This window comes from Podarcis pityusensis, assembly GCF_964106645.2.
Source record: "Podarcis pityusensis genome assembly, chromosome: 5".
In the NCBI taxonomy this organism is placed as follows: domain Eukaryota; kingdom Metazoa; phylum Chordata; class Lepidosauria; order Squamata; family Lacertidae; genus Podarcis; species Podarcis pityusensis.
In genome coordinates, this window is record NC_138032.1 from 83,866,734 (window position 1) to 83,894,070 (window position 27,337).

The 27,337-nt window shown below is 42.0% G+C and overlaps 1 long non-coding RNA gene across 14 annotated transcripts in view; it reads right to left on the bottom strand.

Annotated features, from left to right (window-relative positions):
* Positions 1 to 27,337, bottom strand: part of LOC308478243 — a 205,995-nt gene that overhangs the window by 150,596 nt on the left and 28,062 nt on the right. For 6 of the 14 annotated variants that reach the window (XR_013986951.1, XR_013986952.1, XR_013986953.1 and 3 more), the window contains one exon: positions 26,047 to 26,092. The exons of the other annotated variants lie outside the window; for them this stretch is intronic. This is a non-coding gene — a long non-coding RNA (uncharacterized lncRNA). The remainder of the gene's footprint in view (positions 1 to 26,046; positions 26,093 to 27,337) is intronic. 14 annotated transcript variants of the gene reach the window in all.

The following is a 27,337-nucleotide window of genomic DNA, read 5'->3' on the forward strand; positions in this document are numbered from 1 at the left end:
CGCCTTCAGTCTTAGTCAGCTTTCTTTGTCCTCAATGCTATCTCCAATGTTATTTCCGGGCTACGTAGTGAATATGATTATGTCCTAGCACTATGTGATCGCTGGTTGCCTGGGACCAGTACAAGAAAGAAAAAGCAACCCTGAGCATAAACAAGTATAGTGAAGGGCAAAAAGGACAGATTAAATGAAGAAACAAAAGGAAAGGACTTGACTACTAAAGGGACATTCACAAATAACCTCAAAGTTGTATTTCTGGTCCAAAAAAATTAAAAAAGAAAACATTCAGTGCAGCCTTAATTCAACTACACCTGTTTAGACAAAGGACAAAACTAGCAATCCCAGCAAAACTTCAAGAAAAGGTCTGTGATTGTTCATAAAAGGGTTCCTGGCTGAAGTGGATGTCGCCTCCAGGAGCAGCAAGTCAACAAGAAACAAGTGGAAATTTTTATTTGAAGCTATAAAAAGTGAAAATAAGAAATACTGTAATCTTGCCCATCCATCAGAAGATAATTGTTGTTTTTCCGCTTAGTGGCACAGTATGGCTTTCTAAGGGTCGCTGGAAGAGCTGTAGTTTCTCAAGGACAGCTCTGATTATGAAGGATGGTCCCAATGTCCCAGTAAGATGCTTTAATATCTTTTTCTTCCACTTCACTCTTTCCTTTTCCATGCCATGCTGGCAGCTGTATAAAAGCTTGCACTAATCCCCAGAGCCCCTAAAGAAAGTGAATGAGGCAGAGAGAGGGCAAGGTGAACACTGACACTGGCAGCTGATGTGAATGGAAGAAAAGGTCATAACATGAACCCTATTTGGGGCAGTGGCAACTGTTCCCTGTTTCTTTGGGCTTTGCAGAACCTAAGGTTAAGAGGTGTGAAAAGGCCAGAAGTAGTTGCTTGCTCTCCTTATCCACTGTTCAGTCTGGATTAAGGGAATCTCAAGGTTACATAAACTGGATGTCAGAAAGACAGACACCTTGATACATAGCTGAAGTTCCTCTAAACAAAATGGAAGCTTCTGTTGTTGTGTTTTTTTCTAAATGTAGGTGGTGAAATGTCCTCCTGCCTGCAACGTGGAGGAGGTGGAGAAAGGCACTCAATCTGCTTCCTAACGCATGTTAACATGCTTTTAAAATATGGCAACCACTTTTGTTTATATAAAGGTAAAGGGACCCCTGACCATTAGGTCCAGTTGTGATCGACTCTGGGGTTGCGGCGCTCATCTCGCTTTATTGGCCGAGGGAGCCAGCGTACAGCTTCCGGGTCATGTGGCCAGCATGACAAAGCCGCTTCTGGAGAACCAGAGCAGCACACGGAAACGCCGTTTACCTTCCCGCCGGAGCAGTACCTATTTATCTACTTGCACTTTGACGTGCTTTCGAACTGCTAGGTTGGCAGGAGCAGGGACCCCGTTGCGGGGATTTGAACCGCCGACCTTCGGTTTGGCAAGTCCTAGGCTCTGTGGTTTAACCCACAGCACCACCCGCACCCCCATTTGTTTATATAAAGTTATATAATTCAGAAGAAAAAAGAAGCACCAAGTTGAAGCAAGACTTGTGCTTCACTCAAAGGACGCTCCTGTCAACAAGGGAAAGGCAACCATTGTTGATTCCCCCTGATTTGGAGGGTTGGAGGGCCTCCAAAACAGTGTGGGACAGCAGGGGGAGGTGGAATTGGCAAAAAATAATAATGCTCCCTATATCTGCCAGTGGTATCTTTCCATCGGCTTATAAGCCTTTCTACAGATGAAGGAGCTTTCCAATCCACAGAAACCAAAGACTGGATCCATCCCACTGAGATTTATATCAGCGCTAACTAAATTGTGTTTAGTAGCACTGAGAGTGGGTCACTTTTTGGTACTTCCACTTGTGGCGAGTTGCTTTGTTCAGCAGGAAAGTGGTATATAAAGTTTGAAATAAATGAACAAACTGGGCACACAACAGGACAGTTGGCTGCAGAGGTCAAAGTCATTGTTGTTACTCCACCATCACACTTTGCATGCATAAAAGGAGATGGTCAACTAAGAAATCTCTCATTACAGGGGATCAAAACCTTGCATATGTACCTGCTCAAAGCAGGCATTTCCCCATTGATTTCCTCCTTTCACATATGGCAAAAGAGCATCCATCAAGCAGGCACAACTGAAAGCACTGGATGGGATACTGAAAGACTGTAATCCATCAGCAGACACGTCTGAGAGGGTTTTTAAATGTTGAAGAAATCAAAGTGCTACACACGGCCACAACGTTCATTTGGTGTATTTGAATGGTTTCCATACGCAATGCTACAAAGTCAACATCAATCTATAAGCAGAACAAAAGTGCAATCTATTCTTAGGAAGTGATTTATTACATGTGAAATAACTTTCATCTGCAATGCTGTCCTGGATACGTTCTATGTAAAATTATCAACCCTTCTTCTAGTGACAATGATGCTGGTGGTGTAACCAAAATGGCTATATATCCACAAATGACCAAATCTGGTAGCTCATTAATCCTGTCAGTACAGTCCTGTGATTTACTGGGAATGTTAATGTGTCAGAACATGCTCTGGCTTCTCTTTCTTTCTTTCTTATTAAGAGAAAGATGTTAATCCTTATAGAAAAATCCTACACATTTTATGGGTTAGTCAATATAAATTCATTAACTTCATGTCATGGCTACAATATAGTCTTCCCTAACCCCACCAAACAGATAGTATAGCATTAATTAAATGTATGCAGAACCAAATGCACATAAAACAAATTTACCCTTGCCTTCAGCCAACCAAATGGATGCTACTTAGCCTCAAATTGTAATCTGTTCTAGAACAGCTGGTGCAGCTGGTACTGCAGCTGGCTAACCCATTACTCACCCTAGGTGACTAGCTGTTTACAAGTCTGTGCTGGGCAATTTCTGCTCTCAAATCTTGGCTGAAGCCAAATTTCAGGTGAATTTGGAGATTCCTTATTGTGCGGAACATCCAATACATTCTGAGAGAAGTACATAGTAATAAAACTAGATAATTTTCTCAGGAGGCATTCTACATTTCTTTAACTTGCCTCGCAATTTGACCAATAGTGAAATTTAAGAGAGAACTTTATTTCTGCTGATGCTAAACATCAGAGTTATTTTGAGGACGCACAAAGGGTTTAGTTATGTCTAGCAAACTTTCTCAGAGGGCTTCTGCATTTCCTTAGGACCACTCTGTTTCATAGTAGACGAATAAATGTTTTAAAATGTATCAAAATGGTTCCCATATGCAATGTTATGTAGTCAACAACAATCCACAGGCGGAACTAAAGTGCAATCATTGATTGGGAAGTGATTTATTACATGTGCAATAACTTTCTCCAGCACTGTTTTGGACTCCTTGTGTGTAATATTAGCAGACCTTTTCCCATTGACAGCTATTATCCTGAAAGTGTAACCCAAATTGCCATATGTTTATTATTCTATGACAATGACTTTAATTAGTGGGGCTAAGTGTTAAGGGTACATGTCTACTTTTTGTGGAGGAAAATCGGAGGAGTCAAAAACTATTCACAGTTCATGCTTGGCCACAACAACACACAAAGGTTGTTCTCAACATCCATTATGAACATATAAAATTCTTGTAATGCACAAAGGAAACCAGCACTCAAACTGGTAAAACAGCATGTCACTATGCTATGGGAAAATATTAACTTCACTGTATGACACCTAGTCATTTTTGGTGTTTTAGAAATCTAAGTCTACCTAATACCTATTCTGGAAAGTTGTTTTTTCATTGCACATTTGAACACCTCCTAAAATATCATAACCAATTTTTGCATGATTGTTCCTGCAATCAAAGAGCTTTTGTCCATGTTTGGATACAACTGGGTGCCATTTTAAATCAAGATGGTTGACTGAACCTGTGAAAGCTGCACTGATTTTAACCACTGATTACAAACCAGCCTGATGTTTTGGGTTTCTTAGGATTTCTAAGCACAGCTGGCCATAAGGCTGCTAGTGTACAATATGAATAAGTGAATACTTAACATTACACCCCATACTAAGACCACAAGGAAGGAAGGAATGAGAAACAAGCCAGGGTTATGCAGAAAGACCACGACCTGGTTCCCAATGGGCCCCTTTGAGTTTTATGGGACAAAGTACATGGGCAGCAATCTGGGGTACAGCTCAAAGAAAGCAAAACTGGATTGCCACTTTAGATACTGGTAACCAAGGAATGTCTTAGCCAAATGCTGCTTTTTTATTTCTTCCATATAAGTGAACTGTTGTCCATTACTACCAGAAAAAGTGAAGGGTAACATCTGGGGGCAATACTGATGTGATGGCCTGGGATTCGGACTCGGAGGCTGAACCTGAGGAATCCCAGCCTGCACAGGAGTCCTCGCCTCCAGAACCAGCTGAGCCAGGGCTGGGGCTTGAGCCTGAAGGGTCCTCACCTGTGCTGGATCCTCAGGTGCAGGCACCAGCTGAGCCTGCTCTGGCTCCTGAGGTGATGGAGGACCCATTGCCTGCAGGTGCTCCACTCTCAGCCCCGTCAGGGGATGCAGAGATTGCCTCTGGGTCCAGCAACCCTCCAGTCTCTCCTGAGCTGCAGAGGCTCAGGGCAGAGAGGTGGAGAGAACTAAGTTCCCGCAGGAGGAGTGCTCGCCTCCAGGCCAGGAGAGGCGAGTCACCTGTGGACCGGGGCCACCCTATGCCTCGGGGCAGATAAAAGCCAGCCAGCCCCAGTCCCAGGTTGCGGGAGCAACATTGTTGGTAGTCTGTTCCTGCCTGCACCCTGTCCTGCTCTTCTGCTAGAGTTCCTGACCTCACCCGACTCCCTGCCTTGGACCCAGTTTCAGCTTTGACGGACAGCCTCCATACCACACCCTCGACCTCGGACTGGACCCAGACCTCGCTGCACAGTTAACCCTTGGGACCAGCACAACTGAACTGGAAGAGCTCCCACACGACCCAGATGCCAAGTGGCTGGCCTCCATCCATGGTTGCTGGGCCTCAAAGAGTTTGACCTAAAGTTTCAGGGTTTAATCCTCTTCTCAGGGTCTCGGGGCGGGGGAGTAAAATCTTAGGGTGAAAGTGAAGAGCAAACAATAATATTTTCTGCTTGGTTCGAGAACTTTTGCTAAGTGCTCCACCAGCACATCCATCAGATGCTACACTTAGGCACCACACACAGCAAGGATCTTCCTCAGACACGCCAAGAGCGATTTTCTGCCTTTATCAGGCACCATTAAGTTTTTCTACCAAGCGTCATCCAAGGTCTGCCCCCTAAATCTGATAGTCTAAGCCTCAAGATACCTGACAATGGCAACAAAGGAGACCTGTTGGAGGGCCCCTCGTAAATGCAGACCCTTCCTCTGTACACACACTGATCATCATCATCATGGCAAACATTTTGTAAGCCGTAAGTAAAAATAATTGCTTGTGGAGATGTTGCTTACAACAATGTGTTGCAATATTGTTTCATTAAGTTCTTGGTTATCACACTTTATCAAAACTCATGTTTTCAAGCGAATTATGTTTAGCTTTCCCCTTTTAGCAGTTCTGGGAAACTCCTGGGATGATTCCCTCCCCCCTACACACATAAACACACTCCACCCCTGCTCCTTGATCCTTCCATCTTGCTCAGTTCATTTTTATTTGTTTTCATCTTCCTTTGCAAAGTTTTAAAGCAGCCCCGTGCTGTCTATATGGCTGTTTATAGATTATATTTCTAGCTGACGGCTGTGCTTCTAATGTAATTTCTATAACTTTTCACTTGTTTAGCAGTTTCCCTTTCAGATGAATGTCTTAATCCCCCAAGTGCATTGTTTTCCACAAATATTTTGTGGTTTATATTGGCACTCTACGCACTGTTCTGTTTTAAACTGTGATTCATGTGGAGTTTTGCCTGCGAGGGTTGAAATATTACGAGGATTGAAACTTTCATCTTATTTCAAGGTTTGTTTTGCCTTCAGAAAAGGGCTGAACCCAAAGAAATCCAAGCAATACTGAAATCCAAGAAAATTTAATTCTTCCACAATCATTAGCCTGGTTATTTTGTTCCATATGCATCCTTACATGATTATAGTCATATTAATCACTGCATATGCATTAGCTTCAGACAGCAGCACATTAGCCCAAAGGTTAGCTATGAAGCAAGTTCCCTAATAAACATGAAAGCTGTCCAACAGAAGAAAATGGCGTCATTGGGAGTGTTGTTTGGATGTTGAACACATTCAAAAAAGGGTCTGCTGGGCAGGAAGTCACAGAGGCCAGCAATGCAGAGCAAATTTTGGGCAGATAACTATATACATAAACAAAACTAAATAATTTTATTCCGCAGTGCCATTGTATCAGAATGCATCTGACTCAAGGGGTTAAATGAAAGCAGTAATGAATTATTAGCTTGGGGGTATTACGTTTTGTTGTACGTTTTGTTGTAGCTGTTATGACAAATAATTCTTCAAGGGAAAAGGCTCACATTTTGAATGTTTTTCAAAAAGTCAAAAGAAATATATATGAAGTTTTGCAACATTTACATATATGAACACTTGATTTGTTAAGATATTAAGTCTGTGTTCTCATGATACTGTAGTATTTAAAAACAAAAAAAAGTAAGCTCATTTAAGATTTTGTTTTGTTGTTCTACCTCAATCAATTTAGGAACTTGGCATCCTTATGTTCAGAAAACACAAGGGAATGTTGAAATATACAGATTCTTCTTTGCTTATGTGGAATGTGTCAACTAGCTTATTAATATTTACACATTCATAGGTCTGACATCTGTCAGCATTAAACATTATTTTGTTTTTAATGAGATAATTGATAGATTTATCATTCTGTCCTCAAAACAGCAGGGACAAATTCTTGGGAGGGATTAAAAAAAAAGTCTCTGAAAAGTTGCGGCAGATTGTAAAGTAGCGGGATTCCCCTTGTTTCTGAAAAGGTTGTATTTGTAGCCTGAGAATACTCTAAGAACATAAGACTATCCTTATGTTCTGTTGGATCAGACTATAGACCCATCTAGTCTAGCATCCTGTTCTCACAGTGGCCAACCAGATGTCTGTTGGGAACTCACAAATAGGACCTGAAACAGCCACCAATATACAGAGGAACACTGCCTCCAATTCTGGCGATATCACGCAATCATCCTGGCTAATAGCCACTGATAGCCGTGTCCTCCATGAATTGATCTATCCCCCTCTGTAAGGCCATCCAAGTTGCTGGCCATTGCTACATTTCGTGATTCATTCTAGGAGTGCAGAACAACATTACTGACCTGCTTAAGGCACGATCCATGATTCAGCAAATAATTTTTAAAACATACAAATGCTATTAGCTGTTTCTGGTTTATGTTAATTTAATGTAAAATAGCAAAGAGAAGGCTTCAAAATTTCCCACTGATATAGTAAATGGTTTGAAATGAACTATAATGAACTATTTTGCACTATGCTCTACATTTCCCCAAGGAATAAGAAATTAATCTAAGAGGAGACTTTCCCTTGGAAGGTGGGAATACTAGAGTCTTATGGTGCCTTTGTAGTATCTGTTTATTTACAGCTATAGCAGCTCGAAAGCACGTCAAAGTGCAAGTAGATAAATAGGTACCGCTTTGGCGGGAAGATAAACGGCGTTTCCGTGCGCTGCTCTGGTTCGCCAGAAGCGGTTTAGTCATGCTGGCCACATGACCCGGAAGCTGTACGCCGGCTCCCTCAGCCAGTAATGCGAGATGAGTACCGCAACCCCAGAGTCGTCCGCGACTGGACCTAATGGTCAGGGATCACTTTACCTTTACCTTTATGCTGAGCAGGAGATGGGGATGGAGTAGGGATATATTCAAAACCAGGAAAACAGTGCTCATTTCAAAAATAGCCCAATTTCCTAATAGCTCCTTGAGACTCCTTGCTAGATACCTACAAAACTCAAACTTTTGCCTGCTGCACTGGTTACATTCCTAAAAAAGAACTCTTTATCTCCAGCCCCACCTAAACATGGAGGTGGGGTGTTCGGTACCTAAAAAGGTAAGAGCCATAAATGCTCATTTATGCAAATTTTATTCCATCCTTCAGTGACCATTAATGAGTCATCACCAGCTATTAACTTAAGAAAAGTCTTGGGATAAAAGGTTGTCCTCTCGTTTGATGGGTGTAACAACATACAGGAACATACAGGAATTGGGAATATTTAGCATGAAAGAAGATGACTTGGAATTGGGTTCAGGTACTTGAGAGAAACTAGTAAGAAGCTTATTGTGGCTGAGCTTTTGTGGGTAGAGTCATCAGGCCATTGAGGGCCAGTGAAGATGACGAATGCACAAATACTGGTCTGCAAGCTGTGAGTAAACATATCCACAGATTTCATACATTCATCAATCCAATTAAATTAATGAGATTCAGTCACTAGGGGTCAATAAACTTATGGATGTGGATCAGACAAGGTACACCAAAGCTTAGAAGCCTACTGCTCACTTTTCACAACACGACAGGGTGATCCAGACATGTGCTTCTCCATGTATACTAAATGTGTGGAGGTCAAAGTGGAACCAAATCTTGTGATCAATTAGCACAACATGACAGGGTCACATGGAAATCTGCCTCCACATTAATACTAAAGCAATTGTTTACTCCTTATCCAGAGCACTCCCACTGTGGGTTTGGAGAGAGGTGTACGCAAGTCATTAGTGACAACCCATCTGCATCCTGAGTGGTCACCTCACTTTACCTGATTGTAGGGCTGACACTGGATGGACCAGTCTTGCACATTGAAAATATAATCAGTGCTTTCTGTAGTGCTTTTAATATGTTCATTTGATATTGTGGAATTTTATCTCTTGTGTAACACAAGTCCAGTAATTAAATGTTTACTCAGTCTAAAATACAGCATTCACAGTTAAGCTAACAACAAAATTGGAAGTGATTTCCAGTACACAGTCCAAGGCTCCAGTTCTGGATATGAAAACAAAACCAGGGTCCTAGGCTAAATTCTCCTTTCCAGGCCTTCAAACATTTGCACATGTCCAATTACTATACCATTTGTAACAGCCACATCATTTCTCAGTAACAGTTTAGACCCTGAGCTCAGAGAAGGTTTTATGGCACTCAATCAAAAGGAGTGTTTATTGTTTATGAGCAACTAATGTGTTTCTGCTATTCACACTTTCTTCTTGGCAAGAGAAAAGTACTTTGTACTAAATATACAATTAGGATAACGTGTTTTGCTAGCTTGCAGTAAGTCACGTAGCATGAAGAATCCTAAGGTATCTAAAGCAATCCATTATACCCCCTCCCTTTAAGAATATGGGCCTCCTAGAAGCACATTCTAAGAAAGAAATGATATTCACCCATATAAGACAGAGAGCATAAGAATGATATTGTTGAAGCAAACCAAGCTCCTTCAAGTTCAGCACTGTTTCCAAGAGTAGACGAGTTTTGACCCACTGGAAAGCACACACATGCCATGGGGCACAATTTTATTTATTTACATGGCTGATTTCTGCTTAAACAATGGGTGGGCAAACTAAGGCCCAATCGCCTTCTCAATCCAGCCCGCGGATGGTCCGGGAATCAGCGTGTTTTTACATGAGTAGAACGTGTGCTTTTATTTAAAATGCATCTCTGGGTTATTTGTGGGGCATAGGAATTTGTTGTTTTCCCCAAAAAATATATTCCAGCCCCCCACAAGGTCTGAGGGATAGTGGACCGGCCCCCTGCTGAAAAAGTTTGCTGACCCCTGGTTTAAACACTGAAGGCTCAATTCACTCCCTCCCCAGTTCAGCCACATTTGCTACCAGATGAATTCATGAAATCATAGTTCCTGCTAGTCACACTGACTGGCAAATCCACCAGAGCACTGGATCCAGGGCTGGTGGAAGCAGGTGGCCAGCCGGGTGGAACATTGGCCAAGGACCCAGGAAGTCATGGGGCTCCTCACTCTAGGTAAGGTAGAGGTGGGTGGGTGGGTGTGACAGAGGAGAGAATGCAAGAGAGATATGAGCCTTAGAATGGAAGGAAACTATTCCTGGGTTTGTCAAGCGCACAGCATACTGCTACTGCCTTTCCTCTATTCTTTGCCTCTCTTCCTTCTATCCATTGTCTGGTTACCTTCCTTGCCTCCATCTTTTTTCTCTATCCTCAGCTTCCCTTCTTCACTTAAGCTCATTTCCCTCCATCTGTTCACATTCTCTCCCCCCCCCCCATTTCCATTTGTCCCTTCCTTCCTTTTTTATAGTTACATTATTCTATTTCTTCCGTTGTACAAATCAGAGGGGCTTGCTCCCTTTCGTGTTTGTGGGGCCTCTTTATTTAGCAAAGGGTTATTTTATCCCGACACCAGGCATGTGGGTATGGGTATGCTTAAACTCCACTCACTATCTTACATGTTTGCTTCTAATTGCCTCAGTAAGCAGCCACAGTTAAAAAGGGAATACAGTGGTACCTCAGGTTAAGAACTTAATTCGTGCTGGAGGTCCGTTCTTAACCTGAAACTGTTCTTACCTGAAGCACCACTTTAGCTAATGGGGCCTCCCACTGCCACTGCACGATTTCTGTTCTCATCCTGAAGCAAAGTTCTTAAACTGAGGTACTATTTCTGGGTTAACGGAGTCTCTAACCTGAAGCGTCTGTAACCCGAGGTACCACTGTATAGAGAACATGGGGGTGGGGGGGACAAACCCTGGACAAAACAGCTTTTTAACACCTTTCCCCCTTTGGCCTCTTCCAGAAACTTCAAATTCACCTGTTTTTTATTTGATTTTGGATCCCCCTGAGAGGCTTCTGGTCCTTTCAATACATTTGTTTGAGGATTTTTTCCCCCTTTTGTAATTACTATACTGCAGTCTTAATTATTCTAAATGCTTTGAGTAGCTCTCTCCGCCACTGAGCAATACAATAAATGGGAGAAAAATTTGGAAGGCTGGGGATAGCAAAGTGATTTATAGAGTTTTCAAAAAATTGTAGAGTTGGAAGGGACCCTGAGGATCATCTAGTCCAGGGGTCAGCAACCTTTTTCAGCCATGGGCCGGTCCACCGTCCCTCAGACCATGTGGTAGGCCGGACTTTTTTTGGGGGGGGGGAATGAACAAATTCCTATGCCCCACAAGTAACTCAGAGATGCATTATAAATAAAAGGACACATTCTACTCATGTAAAAACACGCTGATTCCCAGACCATCTGCGGGCCAGATTGAGAAGGCGATTGGGCCGCATCCGGCCCCCGGGCCTTAGGTTGCCTACCCCATATCTAGTCCAACCACCTGCAATTCAGGAATATGCAGCTGTACCATAAGGGGATGGAACCTGCAAACCTTGGCATTATCAGCACCACACTTGAACCAACTGAGCTAGGTTTTGTGGAAACAAAGTTAACTTTGGCTAACTTTGTTTGGCTTGGCCGCAATCAGGCCCTTCAACTGGGGCCCAGAAGAAAGGTTTTCATGTTGTCTGGATAGATCAAGGCTGGGCATTACCCCTCTCCCTCCCCCCGTCAGTTGGGCAACACCTAGAGAAATGTTTATACAGTACTTAAGTACTTATTTCGTTCTGGAGGTCTGTTCTTAACCTGAAACTGTTCTTAACCTGAAGCACCACTTTAGCTAATGGGGCCTCCTGCTGCTGCCACGCCGCCGGAGCACAATTTCTGTTCTCATCCTGAAGCAAAGTTCTTAACCCGAGGTACTATTTCTGGGTTAGTGGAGTCTGTAACCTGAAGCGTATGTAAACCTGAGGTATCACTGTAAAGTTATACATTGAATTACTATCACAATTTGTCTGTGGCTGGTAGAAAAGATGGGGGGGGGGGAGGACCGGGAATGAAGCACATAGAAGATGAAACCAGACATGCTTGCAATCAGTGGCATAGGAAGCATGTAGGAACCACCCAGCAGAGTTTGTGGAATTCCTGGAAATGGGAATACTTAGCCAAGTTCAAAAACTTAACATAGGAGTCACTGGGGCAGAAAGCTCAGAATATGCTTGGATCCAAAACTGGTACAGACACCCAGACCACTACCGACATGTTGGTAAAATTCTGCCCATAAATAAATAAAGTTGTGCCCTAGCTGTACTCCAAGACTCTAGGAGCTCTGTTACAATGCAACAGTTTTCAGGTTTGTGGAGTTTGCCATCTTTCCTCTGCTGATGATTTAATAGTTTCCACTGGGGTTAATATTTGCTGAAAGGCGATTCTCTACTTATTTAGCCTTTGCTTTTTAAGACTGCTTTATATATTAGATAGATAGATATTGTATAATCCCGTTTTAATTGTAAGTTGCATTTTGCATTAAGTGGTGAATAAATTTAAGAAGCGGAGGAGGAAGCGCTAGTTCCCACCCCTTTCTTGCAGATCACAAACTCTAATTTTTCTGTGATTCTGTTTGACTGAAACATAAAGGTTAAATCAGTACTAATGGGCCAATATAGATCTATCTGGAAAAGAAATGCTAATTAGATCCATATTGACTATGAGTGCTTTGCTGAGTGAAAGCCATTAAGAGCAATGCTAAAGGGCAAGAGTTGCATGCACCAAATTGAGAACACTTAGCTACTGCATGCAAGATACTCAGCGTGCCTGTGTGATCTGATAATCAATTTTGTTGCACACAACAGTCACAGTGAAGGGTTTTTTTAGGGTGGGATGCAGGGAGTAGTTTGAAAATGTATTGTCAAACAGCGTTGAAGGTAATACCTTCATATATACACATAATAGCAATATTCAGGTGAAAATAGTAAAACCGGAGACAACTGCAGCAGTTTTCATTGTGTGCAATACAAAACCTAAAGACATATATACCAAGTACTCGGTCAATGATGTTTCAGTCTCTATGAGAAAAAGCAATCAGGTCTCAAATAAGCAATAGTTTTGTGTACTTGTAGTTTTGGATCCTACAAGTACTAGTAAATTTCACATACACCTCCAAAATAGTCCAAATGGCTTCCCCATGCTTTCTGGGGGGCAATGGTAAGACAGTCCATCACTGAAGCCAATAGGTCAAAGTGGCAGCCACAAACCACTCAGCTTAGTAATAGCTCACTAACTTCCTCTGAGCTGGCAGTAATACAGCACTGGCCTACATCCTTCATTCCAGTTGGAACTTAAATTGTCTGCAACAAATGGTAAGAACCTTGAGTTTGCTGCTGTGTTGCCTTATTTGCTCTGGTCACTATCAGGGCAGCATTAGCTAGGCAATAGAGAAGGAGATCAATGGTGGATAATGGAAAGGGGGGCTGAATCGCATAGGGCTGTTCTGTATGGATCATTCCACTCTGAGACAGCCACTAGGCACCACCACCACCCCTTCTGTCCATTGGTTGGCCCAGCCTCTGCCCTTATAAGCCCAAGGTCTAACTAGTCCTCCCAGTCCAATGACTGCTGCCACACATCAACCAGATGAACAGCCATGTTCGTTTAGGTTGAAAACAAGAGAATGTTAAGGAGGGTAAAAAATCACACTAGAGGCAGGATGGTCAAACTGAAGAACCCAGCCAAACGTGAATTCATCAGAGAATGTGAAGCACTATAGATTCTTTCCACCACTTGATAATCTGCATCATCATCAGTAGGGTTATCCTAATGCATCAGAGATCCTGTCAACTCAGGGAGGTAGTGGCTGTGGTAAGAGGGTAGGAACTGAAGCAATGAGTTGGTGCTGATCTAGAACAGAAAAGATTCAGGAAATTGGGCAGGACGACAGCTCCTGACCAAGGGATTGTTGGCATGAGATCAGTACCACACCTTGCAATTCTGCTGCTAGAGTAGGAGGCGAGTTACCTAAGTACCAGCCAGAAACAACTATCAGAGTTTATAGACTGGCCAAGGGTTTGTGTCTACATGGTTCCATCCCCCACTCCCACTCACCTTGCCCCACACAGATGCTGCATCTGACTGTTTTCAAGAGTCCATATCTTGCTTTGCAGTCTTGGGATCATTTTGGAAAGTGAATGCCAGAGCAGTGGTGACTTGATTGGGAAATGTTTTCCAGGGACTCCTTTGAAAGCCCTACTTGGAAAGGACTAGGGAGATGGTCTGGCTCCTCCTCTGAACCAGAGAACTCAGTCTCTGAAGATTCTTGGGCCAGGCCACAACAAGACTATAATACATCCTGGCCAGCTGCATCAGTGTTATCCAAGATACTGAGTGTCACCCTCATAGCTGTGCAGGGAATCAGATGCTGCAGCTGACGGACTTCCTTGATTGAGAACCATAGTGCATATCAGTAGAGACAGAGGTCAAACATAAAATGTTGCTACCATAGTAAGTCCTGCAGAATATAAGTAGTTCATTGCTTTTGGTTTTGTGGACTGTGGTAGTCATTTAGGGCCAGCATTACTATTAGGAAATTTCTTCTCCTCTGTAATGATAGCTAGCTTTTCGCTTGTGCATAAAATTGCACTCAATTCCTCAACCTTCGCTCATATAAGGCTATCTCCATTTAAGTAATACATCTTCAGTGCAGTTCACTTCATTGATGTATTACAGTAACATGTCATTAGTGCAACAGCACTACAAGGTGCTTTGATGATGTATTAATAGAATACATCATCAGAATGAGTCACTCTGTTGATGTATAACTCAAAAGATGGTACTATCTAGGGTAATGTGCACATTTAATTTATCAGAAAAACATTAGGATCCAAGATCAAAGATACCCTTTAAGGGGAATCAATGGGTTGGAAAAGCCTGAGATTCCTATGGATTAAGACTTGGGATTGCTATGGTTTTATTTAAGGAATTATTTGGAAATGTATTAAGCATGGAGTGGTTTTTTTAAAAAAGGAAACAACAACAGCAATCAAGTCAAACAAACACCACTGCCAGACCAAGTTCATAGCAATTATCTTTCATTTTTTGTTCTTTAGTGTCCAGGGCAGAGCCCATAACCCCCCACTTGCCATACAGTGTGATAAGTTGTTTGTTTCTTTACATTTAGAACCTGTCATTTCCTTGATGTCTCAGGGCAGATCACAACCATTATGAAGCAGAATATATTTCGGGTAGGGTTTAATGGCTGCCACCTAAGCATACTTACCCATTAAAGTCTTATTTAACTCAGTGGCAACTTAATAGGACTTGCTTCTGGGGAAACACACACAGAGCTGTGCTATATATCATGCTTAATTTATTGCTAGACTGTGCCTATTATGGATTTTAAAAGAAACAAAAAAAGAGATGGTGCTGATTGAGAGAGATCATTTTATTTATTAAGCCACCTCTGTTAGTTATCATTCAATTCTTTGTCATTGTAACTGTTTGATCTTCTGTTTGACTGTATTTGAATCAAATACATTTTGATAAAAGTGGGAAAGAAACCAGTTCTTTAAAAAAAAATAGTACTCTTGCCCACATAAAAAGGTCTTATGTTGCCTCCAGAAGATGGCCTTATTGTTCTAGCGTGGGTGGTATGCTCAAAATGACATTACCAATTAACTTTAGAGATCTGTAATCAACTAGAATAGCTAGTATAATCTATCTTGATTATATCATCTCTTTCCGATAGGAATAAATGTGAACACCAAGTAATACAAAACAAAGAGTTTTTGTAACCCACAAACCCATTGTCTGATGTAGATATTTTAAGATTGCTGTATGAACAGAGATATCTAACTCACCTATCCTATGCAGCTGCCATTGGGAAAAATAAACAACAGCTGGATGTGCAAACCGTTACACAGACTAGCTGGAGGTTTAAGAACTAATGTGCTTCCATATGTATATTACATGAAAGCAACAAATTTAGATGCTGTTTCCAGTGTCCACAGTTTCTGCAGATATCTAAGACTGTAAGGCAGAAAAATGTGAAACTCCTTTGAAATAAAGAGAGGTTTTCCATATCCCTGATGATCATAAATTATTGGAGGAATTATTTCCTTTGCCAGTAGTCTTAAAAGCCGGAGAAATTTATTTGTCATCCCCCCCAAAAAACATGTGTCTGGTGGGTTGTGTTTAACATAATATTTCAATTCATTCCCACCTTCGTTTGCCTGCTTTTGGTTGCAGAATATGCAGAAGTCTGTAAGCGTTTCAGATAAAGATGTCGGATGATGTTGGACATCACTTTGAAACAGATGGTCTTTTTGTTGACATTGGCCTATATTTGTAAAACTTGAAGAGCTGTGAATCTTCTGTAACATGAACTGTGGTATCCTGAATCATTTGGAATTACAGCATGTAGGCCATTACACAGCATGAAGGATTTCAAAGTCTTTCAGTTTGCTGTCTTAAGTCATTTACAAGTGGCAATTGCGACATTGTTCCATTTTTGTGGGCTGAATTCCTTGACAGTTTCGGGTGAGGAGTGATTATCAGTGTAGAGAATTGCCTCCATATTCAGACTGTTTTTACAAGCATCTTCAGTTACCCAAGACAAACTTCTTTTTTAACTCCTTTTTTTGTTGAAAACCCTTATTATTTGGTTATAATCATAAAGGACACTTAGAATGTGTTTCTTATAATGTTCCAGAGAGTGCTCTTTCAATAATCTGGATATTATTATTATTATTATTATTAAAAGCATACTGAATTTGAAAACAATGTTTGTGTTCTACTACCAAAGATACTTAAGAAACACATTTTCAAAAATCCTATCAGGGGACTGGTGTTTCAAACTTCGCTCACCAGACAAATGATAATTTTCAACATATAAATCACCCCGTCTCTCCTGTATTATGTGAGGAGTCTCAGTTGAAGAGATTCTATGGGAAGTACTCATCACAATTGCATGTAGGGTCTTCCTTAGGCTCAAAGTCCTCCTTGTAGCTCAGTCTGCCTATACCCTTTGACCCAGCTTGTTTCTGCTCTCTGCAAATGAGTTGCTTCTTTTCAATGGTATGGATCAGGGGTGGTCAATGGGCCCACAAACTGAAATCCATTTTGATATCCTTTTGATCTAGCAGTTGTACAAGTTTCCAGTCAAGAGGGGAAAAAACTGTTTCACTAAAAAGAATAAGGATATGTTCACAACTTGTCGGAATCAGAGATATTGCCCACTTTAAATCAGGGGTGGTTAATTCCCATCCAGCATGGCCAAAGGCTAGATATGACAAAAATTGTAGTTCAGCAACATCTGGGCAGCCATAGTTTAGCCACGTCTCCTTTAAATGTTATCTATCTTGTTAAAGTCTTTGTATGGAACACAAATACAGTGTGTGTGTGTGTGTGTGTGTGTGTGTGTGTGTGTGTGTCACAGCTCTCAAATGAGAAGAACAAGGGGTGCCTCAGAGATCCTGCACCAAACCCCAAAGAAACTACTGGCTGAATTGGGGCAGCCCACAGCTGCCCTTCATAATCATGGCAGTCCAAAATGTCTTGTCAGGGGCCCCTACAAATTTCCTGCAAACGAAATAATTGGGTGGCTGTTCCCCACTGCTGCTGGGTAAGGAATAGAGGAGGACTCTGAGTGAAGCAAACCCCACTCGCTCCAAATCTGAGGCTGCTCAAGAACGTAAGATGATACAACCTCCTCCCTCCCGCTATTTCCTGAGAAATGTTGCCCCTACAGATGTTGGCCAGCCATCCTTGGTCTAGCCATCGCTATCAGAAGCATTACCACTATCGCTACATCAGCCATTAACAGAGAGGCGTCCTGCAACATCTGAGTAATCCCAGCCACCCTGTGTAAACGCATCACACTGCTGAATGCCTTTTAATTAACTTCAAGCAGTACTGACTTGGAAGCACTTTTAAAGCCTGTTTGGAGACTTGTAAAAAGAAAGAAGCAAAAAATGAGGCTATCTGGGGAAGGGGTGCATGCAGTGTCTTTTAAATGGAACATTGCTACTTGCTGCTTAATTCAGCTCACAGCCATCAATTCATAATCATACGGCCACATGCTCCTCCCCCCCCACCCCACCCCAAGTAAAAGCTATAGGTGCTCTTCGGCTGGCAAGTATCATAGAACAGTTTCCGTCAGGTGGGTTCCATTACAGAAGCTACATCTACCTCCAGGGGGCCTCCCCCGCTCCTTCTGCAGTTAAAAGAGAAAGCACTTTCTTTCTTTGTGACCCCTCTGTCTGGTGATAATATTATGAATAAATGTCATTGTTTTCAGTGAGCTTTAGTTTTGCTGCTTGTGTTTAAAGTCAAAGCATATAGGTTCAGAGCTCCGGGCCACTTTTGTATTAAGTACTGAGCAGTGGGGTTAGAGAAGTGTACACTCCATCAATAACACACAATGGGGGAGAGGGAGGGAGGGAGGGAGGGGAGAGGAAAAATGTGTAGGGCTCTTAACCATCTCAAAGAGAGAATAAGCGGCCTCACTGTTTTGAAGCACCCATGCCTTCCTGTGTCCTTTTGTGGCTTAAGAAGAATTTTAAAACAGAACTGGTGCATTAATTTTAAAAGGGAACTGGAAAAAGCAACCAGATTTCTGTAACAGTTATTTCAGAAGTGGGGTATATACTCGTTCATTATGTTTAACAAACTGCCAATTTGCTTATGTGGTGCTTTTCCTTTTAAGTCATGCTACCAAAAAATAAATAAAAATCCAGAGATGTCTTCCTTCATCTCAACAACAAATGCACATGCAGAGTGAATAAACAGTTTCTGACAAACATGGGTATGCCAAAAATACACAACTTCCTCGGTGAACCAAAGAACTACCGGTAGTTGACGGGGAGAAACAGCAGGCAAACACCATCATTCATGTAACCTCAAGCCGGAGACTTATCCTGCCCAGATTCATTCTGTAATTCACAGGACAGCAACCTCCAGCCCAGGAGGTTATATACAACACCCCACTTCCTCATACATCTGGGAAGGAGGCAGAAAGAATGTTTCATAGAATCAGATCATATAACTGTAGAGTTAGAAGGGACCCCAAGAGCCATCTAGGTTCAACCCTCTGCAATGTAGGAAATCTCAACACGGGGTCCCCCATCCAATTTGAAACCTTACTGGACCCTGCTTAGCTTTGCAAAAGTGCTAGCAGTTTTATTTTCCCATTGGTGGATGGGGAGGAGGAAAGAAGGGACATCACACCCACTTTTTGCTTTGGCCCCATCCACCACCCTGGCCACTTTACTCCAAGGGAATGTAGTCGTCTACTCGGAAAGTGTTGCCACCTCTGTTCAAATTACAGTGGTACCTCGGTTAAGTACTTAATTCATTCTGGAGGTCCCTTCTTAACCTGAAACTTTTCTTAACCTGAAGCACCACTTTAGCTAATGGGGCCTCCTGCTGCTGTCGTCGCACGATTTCTGTTCTCATCCTGAAGCAAAGTTCTTAACCCGAGGTACTATATCTGGGTTAGCAGAGTCTGCAACCTGAAGCGTCTGTAACCCGAGGTACCACTGTAAATGCACAAGCTAGCAATATACTTAATAACTCAATAACATTACAAATATATATATATATATATATATAAAGTTAAGCACACCAGAGGAAAATCACAGCTAAAATCAACTGTTTTATTCAATCCATCGTGTTCAATGTGCAAATCCAATGCACAAATTGATTTGATGCCAACGGTATATCTCTCAGCTATCATAAATCAGAAATAGTCTACGTTCACATTGGTCCCAGAAGTCATCAAGGATCAAGCGGCCATTTGGGCAGTCCCTTGCCATAAGATTATTAAATAACTAGGTGTTTGGATCCCAAATAACCTACACAAATTTCAGGAAAGTAACTTTAACCTTGTGGTGCAGGAAGCCAAATTAGACATTAAAAGTGGTTTCCTGAAATAATGTATCTATCTTTGTGGGAACTCATTGGATCAAACTGATGTCAATGCATCTACTTTCTTATTAATGGGGAAGATGAACAATGGGTGACCATAGAACAGGACAACAGAACATTGGATACATTTCTGCTTCTCTCTTTGACAGGAAAACAATTTGACTTAGTGAAGAATCCTCCTTTAAATTGCACCATGCAAGTCTGGTCTAGATGGCAAATCCCACTGTCTCTTCCACTCACCCCTCTTCTTCCCCTGAGGTCATTCGCTCTTTAACAACAGAGATAGAGCCCAACAACTGTCCACCTGGAGGAAGTGGGGACAATATTGCACAAGAGATTTCTATAACCGTGGGCTACCAGTGACAGAGGATTACATTAAAGCAACTTTGCAGAATCCTCAAATCCTTGGGCTACTGTTACATCAGGTTACTCGCTTTTAAAAATATCCTGTTGTTAAATAACAGGAGTGGGGCTCAGTTTGAGGGACTGGGGCCAACTGCCCAGAGTTCCTGGAACGGCCTAGTTTCAAACATATATGATAGCCTATTGAATACCAGGCCTACCAGTCCATCTGGTGTTAGTATAGGCTGGGAATAAGACACTGGTTAAGTGCTGGGAGCCAGAAACTGGAATATATTATGGCAGGGAAATAATTTCCACATTGTATCTGCTGAGAATCAGAAAAAAAGATTTAAAAACACTGCATCACTGGCAATATACCTGGCCTAATACATTTCATGGAGGACAATGGAGGGGTGGAGCTAATGTATTTGGAATTCCCTCACTAAGTGGTGGGGGTTGGGCAAAACCAGCCCCAAGGGGATGCTTTGACATGGAAAACATCTGGTAAATAGATTGTCTTCTTGAGAAGCCACACAACTTGTATTCTGATTACGGGAGAATGTCTTTCAAACGCTTCACAATGGTCTACATAGATCTTATAAGCGGATGAGCACTTTTTCCTGTGTGCAAGGTGGGGGGGGGGGTCAATGCTAATTCAATTATAAGTGGAGGGAAAAGACTAATCTCTGAAGGGATACCACATTCTGGAAAATGCCTAATTTCCTTATTAATATGCAAAATCATGAAGGCTGGGCCAGAATTGTTCTGCTTATATATTGTGAGGATTTCAGCATGGGAGAAATATATACACTCACCTGATCTGCACCTGTCAAACTGATGTGCAGATCAGAATGCAGTTATGCACCAGTATTTAGAACACCCCCAATTCCTGCACTGCAGGGGGCTGGACTAGATGACCCTCAGGGTGCCTTCCAATTCTGTGATTCTATGAAAAATCCCAACAGGACTCATCGGCAGCATCGGCCAGCACCTCAAGGCGCAGGGTGCAATCCATCCCAGAGCCTAGCGGAGTGGGGCCTTCTGCTGCTGCTGTCTTGCATCTAGTAAATAACTAAGTGTCTACTCAGAAGAAAGCCACACTGAGTTCAGTGGGCCTTACTCCCATGCAAGGGTATGTGGGACTGTAGTGTTTTATCTAGGCAGCCAGGGCTTCTCTGGATGGCAAGATCTTTTTGCTTTTTTGCCCATATATACAGAACTCCCTGTGCAACTTTTGGACTGTATCTGTAGATTTCCCCCTCTGTGTCAAATAACTGGGGTCAAATAAGTGTTGTTTACTTTTTATAATACATGGAATATGGATCTCCCTTGGGAGGTTGTGGACTCTCCTTCTATGGAGGTTTCTAAGCAGAGGTTGGATGGTCAACTGTCATAGATGCTTTAGCTGAGTCTCCTACATTGCAGGGGGTTGCACTAGAAAGATGGCCTTTGTACCAGTAGGATGGGTGGGTGGGGGGCGGCACAGGAAGAAAACAAGGTTGGAAGGGGGCCACGTTCGGAAAAAGGTTGAGAAACACTGATTTAGGGAATGCAGGGCATAGCTCCGTCCTCCAGCACCCCGGGATCTTCTGCCTGAGGTGGCTGTCTCACTCCCCTTAATGATATGGCTGGCCACATCTCTACTCATAAATGTAGCTAATCAGAATGGTCAGATTATGGGCTTAAAAGTAACATTTGAATCTTAGTGTGTCATGAAGCCGCTTTCAATCATTCCCACCCCCACGCCCGCCAGTGAAAATTGTGACACTAAGTAGCTGGAAATGGAAATGGCTTCCAAATCCAGCCATCCTCCAACAGTAATGGGACCCTGTCCTATGCAGAAACCTCTAAGGTTGTTGGTTCCCCTATGATTTGCTTTCTTGCTCTCTGGTGCCATCTGTTGGCTGAGAGTAGCCCATCATTACTGGAAAATGTTAAGAAAAAAAATCAAGCTGCATGCAGTTTCTCTAGCACTGACTCTAACATAAATAAAGACCTCCCTATTTCCATCCCACCCCCCAGAAGAGCAGTGTATACTTTTGCAAGATGGAAGTGCAAGAACTAATAAAATATATGGTTTAATTAACTAAACTTATGCTGCAGTATACACTAGAAGTAAGTGATTTACTGAGCGTTATCCTCTTCAGGACAGAATAATGTAAACAGCATAATTAAAAGTTGATGAGAAGTATATTTATTGAGCGCAAAGGATGAACAGACACTTGGATTTATGGTACACAAAGTGTACCTTTAGTTTACAATATTATTAACGTTTTAAAGTCCAAAGCCTGCGCGTAATGAATTCAAAGTGCTTTGTTCCATGTAGAGATTATTTCAGCAGTGCTAATACCTCACACTTTGGATAGTAAATTACATCTCTGGTCATATCCTAATGCAATATGATCTATTATGATCAAGTGATTACATTCATTGAGACATCTATGGCTACAATATATCAAGTTGTCTATAAAGTCACATGGAATAGATGAAGAACCATTTATTCATTTGTGACGTGGGTTTCAGAGCTATTCATCATGGACTGTACCACAAAATGAATACCCACTGTTTAATTTTAATTAATCTGTAGATTCATCTTAGTTAACTCTAAAGTCTTTTAAAAAACAGCCAAAAGGATAGTGTGCACAGTACCTTTGTGTTTAATGCTTGGGATCACATATTATATTATGCAGATAAGTATGATACTTGGGAAGCAAATGTGTAAACCAGAACACTTATACACACAGAAACAAACTCTGGTTAAGTTTTGTTGTTGCTGTTGCTGCTGCTTAGATAGCCAGTAAGAACAACATTATCATTTACTTCTCTGAGATGGACCATCTGGTATGAGGAGCTAAGCCCAAAATGGTGGGTAAGTTTTCAGGGATCATTATGAAAGGGCTGAGAAGTAACTCAGTTCTGAGAATCAGTCCTATTTAAGCTAGGGCTAGTCATGTGACCGGTATAGGAAATGTTGCCCTCTCTGTATGGGCTTCATTTGTCCTCAGTGACATCAGGACATTGCTAAATCTGACTGGCTATATGACACTGTGGTGTCATCATGTTCAGAATGTGATCCTGATCAGTCAGAACTTTCCACTACTTTCTTTCCACTACACATAATTTTACTCACCTCTGTTATGTCCCCACTTAGTCACCTTTGCCCCCAAACTAAAAAGGCTAAGATACTGCTACCTTTCCTCAGAATATAGTTGTTCCACTATTCTGATTATTTCAGTTGCTCCTTTCTGCACCTTTACCAACTCCACAACATTCATTTTTAAGGTGAGGTGATCAGAATGGTACATAATATTCTAAATGTGGTTGCACCACAGATGTGTTTAGTGGCATTATTATATGGGCAGTTGTAATATGGAATTTGCCTTTTTTCACAGCTGCTGCACAATGGTTCCAACGTTATCCACTGTGACTCCCAAGATCACATTCCTCATCGTTCACTGTAGGCCTGGGTGATATATTGAGGGCCAGAGTGAAATGGCGCCTTCACCTGGCAGTATACTGTGGGTAAAATCGCCATCACTTCTAAGTGATCACGCCATCACTCCGCGCAGAGGTGGGAACAACAACAACAAGTTATTATTTGTACCCTGCCCATCTGGCTGAGTTTCCCCAGCTACTCTGGACGGCTCCCAATTGAGTGTTACAAACAGTACAGCATTAAATATTAAAAATTTCCCTAAAAAGGGCTGCCTTCAGATGTCTTTAAAAAATAGGATAGCTGCTTATTTCCTTGACATCTGATGGGAGGGCGTTCCACAGGGTGGGCGCCACTACTGAGAAGGCCCTCTGTCTGGTTCCCTGTAACCTCACTTCTCACAATGAGGGAACCGCTAGAAGGCCCTCAGCACTGGATCTCAGTGTCCGGGCTGAACGATGGGGGCGGGGTGGAGACGGGACCAAGGCCGTTTAGAAGCTGCAGTGACCCCAGCCCTGGCAAAGGGCTGGGGTGAAATTGTCACCGCTCCCGCTGAGGGTGCAAGGGACACTAGTTACACTTCATGCCTCTGCAAACCAGATCTGGTTTCAAGGGAGTCAGGAATAATGACATAATAGAGTGAAATTTGATGTGTATGTTCAGAACACTACTCTACACTTGAAGGCCAGCTTCAACCCCACAACTATTTTTAAGGATGGGAGAAGGTACAAGTAGTTTGTAAGGGAACATCTCAAGTGCGGAATCCCCTCCAATGTTGTGCTTTGCCTTTATTTGTGATGGCCACACCATTCTTCTCCCAAGACAAAATTTCAGTCCATATGAGTGTGGGGGTTTTCACCTGTTCTCGTGATTATTCTTTTGTGGCTTAGATGAATCAGGAATGTGCAAAATAAAAGAGAAAGGGCCTAACCCAACGGGATGTTCTCCTCTGGAAGCTCCAATGAAATGTACAAGGAGGACTGCACAGTAGTTTGTGCACAAAGTGGGAAAATAAAATACGAGTGCCTATTCATTACCCGGTTCATTACACTTTTTAGTGCTTATTAAATCATTGTTAAATGATTTAATTTGTATTTGAAAAAGTGGAGGGTAGAGATTAAAGGGATAAAACGCTGAGCTTTCTGTTTAGGAACTGGCTACAGACTACATGTTAAAGTCTTGAAAATTAATTTGTCTGTCTCTTGTAAGGGTTAGCATCCATCAGAATCTACATTACACAGTTTGGCTTATTTTTGCTTAATTGGAAAGGCTTTCTCTGGGGAGGACCAGGTCTAGGCAATGGGTAAAATAAATCAGCTAATCTACCAGTTCATTCAGGTTAAGATTCATCTTTCTTTTTCTTTTCTCTTACAACAGAAGAACAATAACAAGATTAGAGAAATTAATGCAGCACCTAACCACATAACATCAAAATATTGAGATTAGTATTATATTACACATGCATATTAATAAGATACAACACACACACACACACACACACACGTATACATGTGCATGCAGATAACTGTTAGGCTCCATAGTCTGCCCTCTATTAAGACAGAAGCCGGGATTCTTATAATACGTGATCCAACATAATAATGGACATATTATGTTATGTTGGTAGTATATTATGGGATGGGGAAGCTTATGTTAGCACATAAGCATGAAACAAAACAAGGCAAACATTTTCAGATTTCAGTTGTGCACATCCATTGCTTAATGCTACGTTGTTCTTTACATCTATAGTAGTCCAGATGTTGATTGAATCCAACTCCCATCAGCCCCATCTAGCGTGGCCAACAGTCAGGCATTATGGAAGTTGGGCTCCAGCAACATCTGCAGGGCCACAGGATCCCTGTCCTTGACATAACTGTTAGGCACATTTTCATCAGGTGCAATGGGATTTGAACCAAGAACTTGGCTGGTTGGGCACCAGTTCCCTACTTCTCACATCGGTGGAGTCACCAGTCAGAAAAGATAGTTTCAGGCAGCTGAAACCAAGCTGCTAAAAATGAAGGCGAGAATACTCCTCATACTAGGTGATTTTCCCAGAGAACAAATCCCAAGCCACTGCCTCCTATGGAACCCCACTGTTGGGGAATAATGAGTCTGATCACCGAGGAAGGCCATTCTCCACACCCTTTCCTGGCCTGCTCCTCCTCTTGCTCCTGGTACCACTTCTACAGTCAAGGAGCTGAAGAGCTAATGTAGCCTTTGGCTAGGCTCAGACCTGACAAAAGAGAATACATCTATTTTTGCAATATATTTCTTCTTGCTAACTGGAAACCAGTGTCTTCATTTTGCTTTTACTGTTTTATTTTTTGCTTTCTAATTATAGGTTCTAGAGAAGCCACCTCCAGTCCCAAAGGGTAGAATCATAAGCGGTGGCACACTAACTTGCAATAAAGTCCCATTGAAATAAATGGAAGTTATTTCCATGCAAATATGTAGAGTCTGTAAAATACAAAGAAGAGTCAAAGCAATATTTATATGTTTGCTCTTCGTCTTTTTTTTTTTTTTTTTGTAAGAACCATCTCTGTGTTTAGCAGCAGGATATAAAAAATAACAATATGTATATGTACACCACTCTGAGCTTCTTGAACCAAGGGTAAAATTAGATCAATTGATCGATCAATAGATAGAGAGACTCACCAGTGTGGCTAGTTGGATGTGTCAATCTTGCAAGTAACTCAAGATACTATAGGAGATAATTAAAGAACAAGAGAGATATTATTAGGGCAATGCGATGGAGTCAGATTCTTACAGTCTATTCAGATCGTGTAGTCAAAAGTAATCACAGCTGAAGAGAGGTCTAGACAGTAAAAAAAAGGGGGGGGGGCACACATTATTCCCAAGCCAAAGGATGCAATGGTTCACTGATTATCCAGATTAGATCCAGGTAGTTTGGCATTTCCACTGATAGATATAAGGTTTACTGGTCTGCTACTACTGGAGTTTGCCACATGGCACAAATATCCTCTTGCAGTATTAGTACTGAGGGGGCAATCTATGAATTGAACCATACAGAACAATTCCAGCAAAGAACAGTTCTCAAATAAGATTACTTATGCAGGTAATCATCTAACATGAAGCAACTGAAATCTGCATCCTTTTAAGACTCAATGAGTTCTTTCAGCTTTCTAGGGAGCACTTGGTAATCTGCAGATTTTTTTTAGTAGTTTTCATTCTAGATTTTGGATACTGTTCTCTAGACTAGAATAACACTAAGCAACGTATCACACAGCTTCAAACCCCAAGAAGCATACATATGAAGGTAGCTATAGAATGATTGAGTCACCTTCAGCCTTTGTTTTAAAAGCAACAGGATTGCAAGAAACATTTGGAATTATGTCCACAAGAAGAGCCAGAGGCTCATCCCATCCACTGCAGCTTTGGACAGCACTGTACTCCACCAGAAGTAATAGACTTGTAGTTTGGGAGTTTTTTTTCCTGGATATAGCTTTGCTCCTGGATAAGCAGGTTGTTGTGGTGGTGGCCAAGAGCATCTGATGTCCCAACCACAATCTTTTACAGACAGAGCTGATCTTGCCAGAGTTGTACATACCCTGGCCACTTCAAAATAAGATTACTGCAATGGCTCTATGTGGGGCTGTCCTTGAAATCATGTCCAGGAGCTTCAGCAGGTGCAGGATGCAGTGACAAAGCTACTGACAGGAACCAGACCATGTAACAAGTTTTATCTCAATTGCACTGGCTCCTGGTTCCAGTTCAAAATGATGGTTATCACATTTGAAGCCCTAACAGTTTGGGACTAAGTGATCTGAAGGACCCTTTCCTTCTGCACATAGGAACACAGAAAGCTGCCTTATCAGAGCAATGGTCCATCTAGCAGAGTATTTTCTACACTGACTGGCAGTGGCTCAAAAGGATTTCAGGCAGGAGTCTCTACCTGGAAATGCTGAAGACTGAACCTAATACCCCT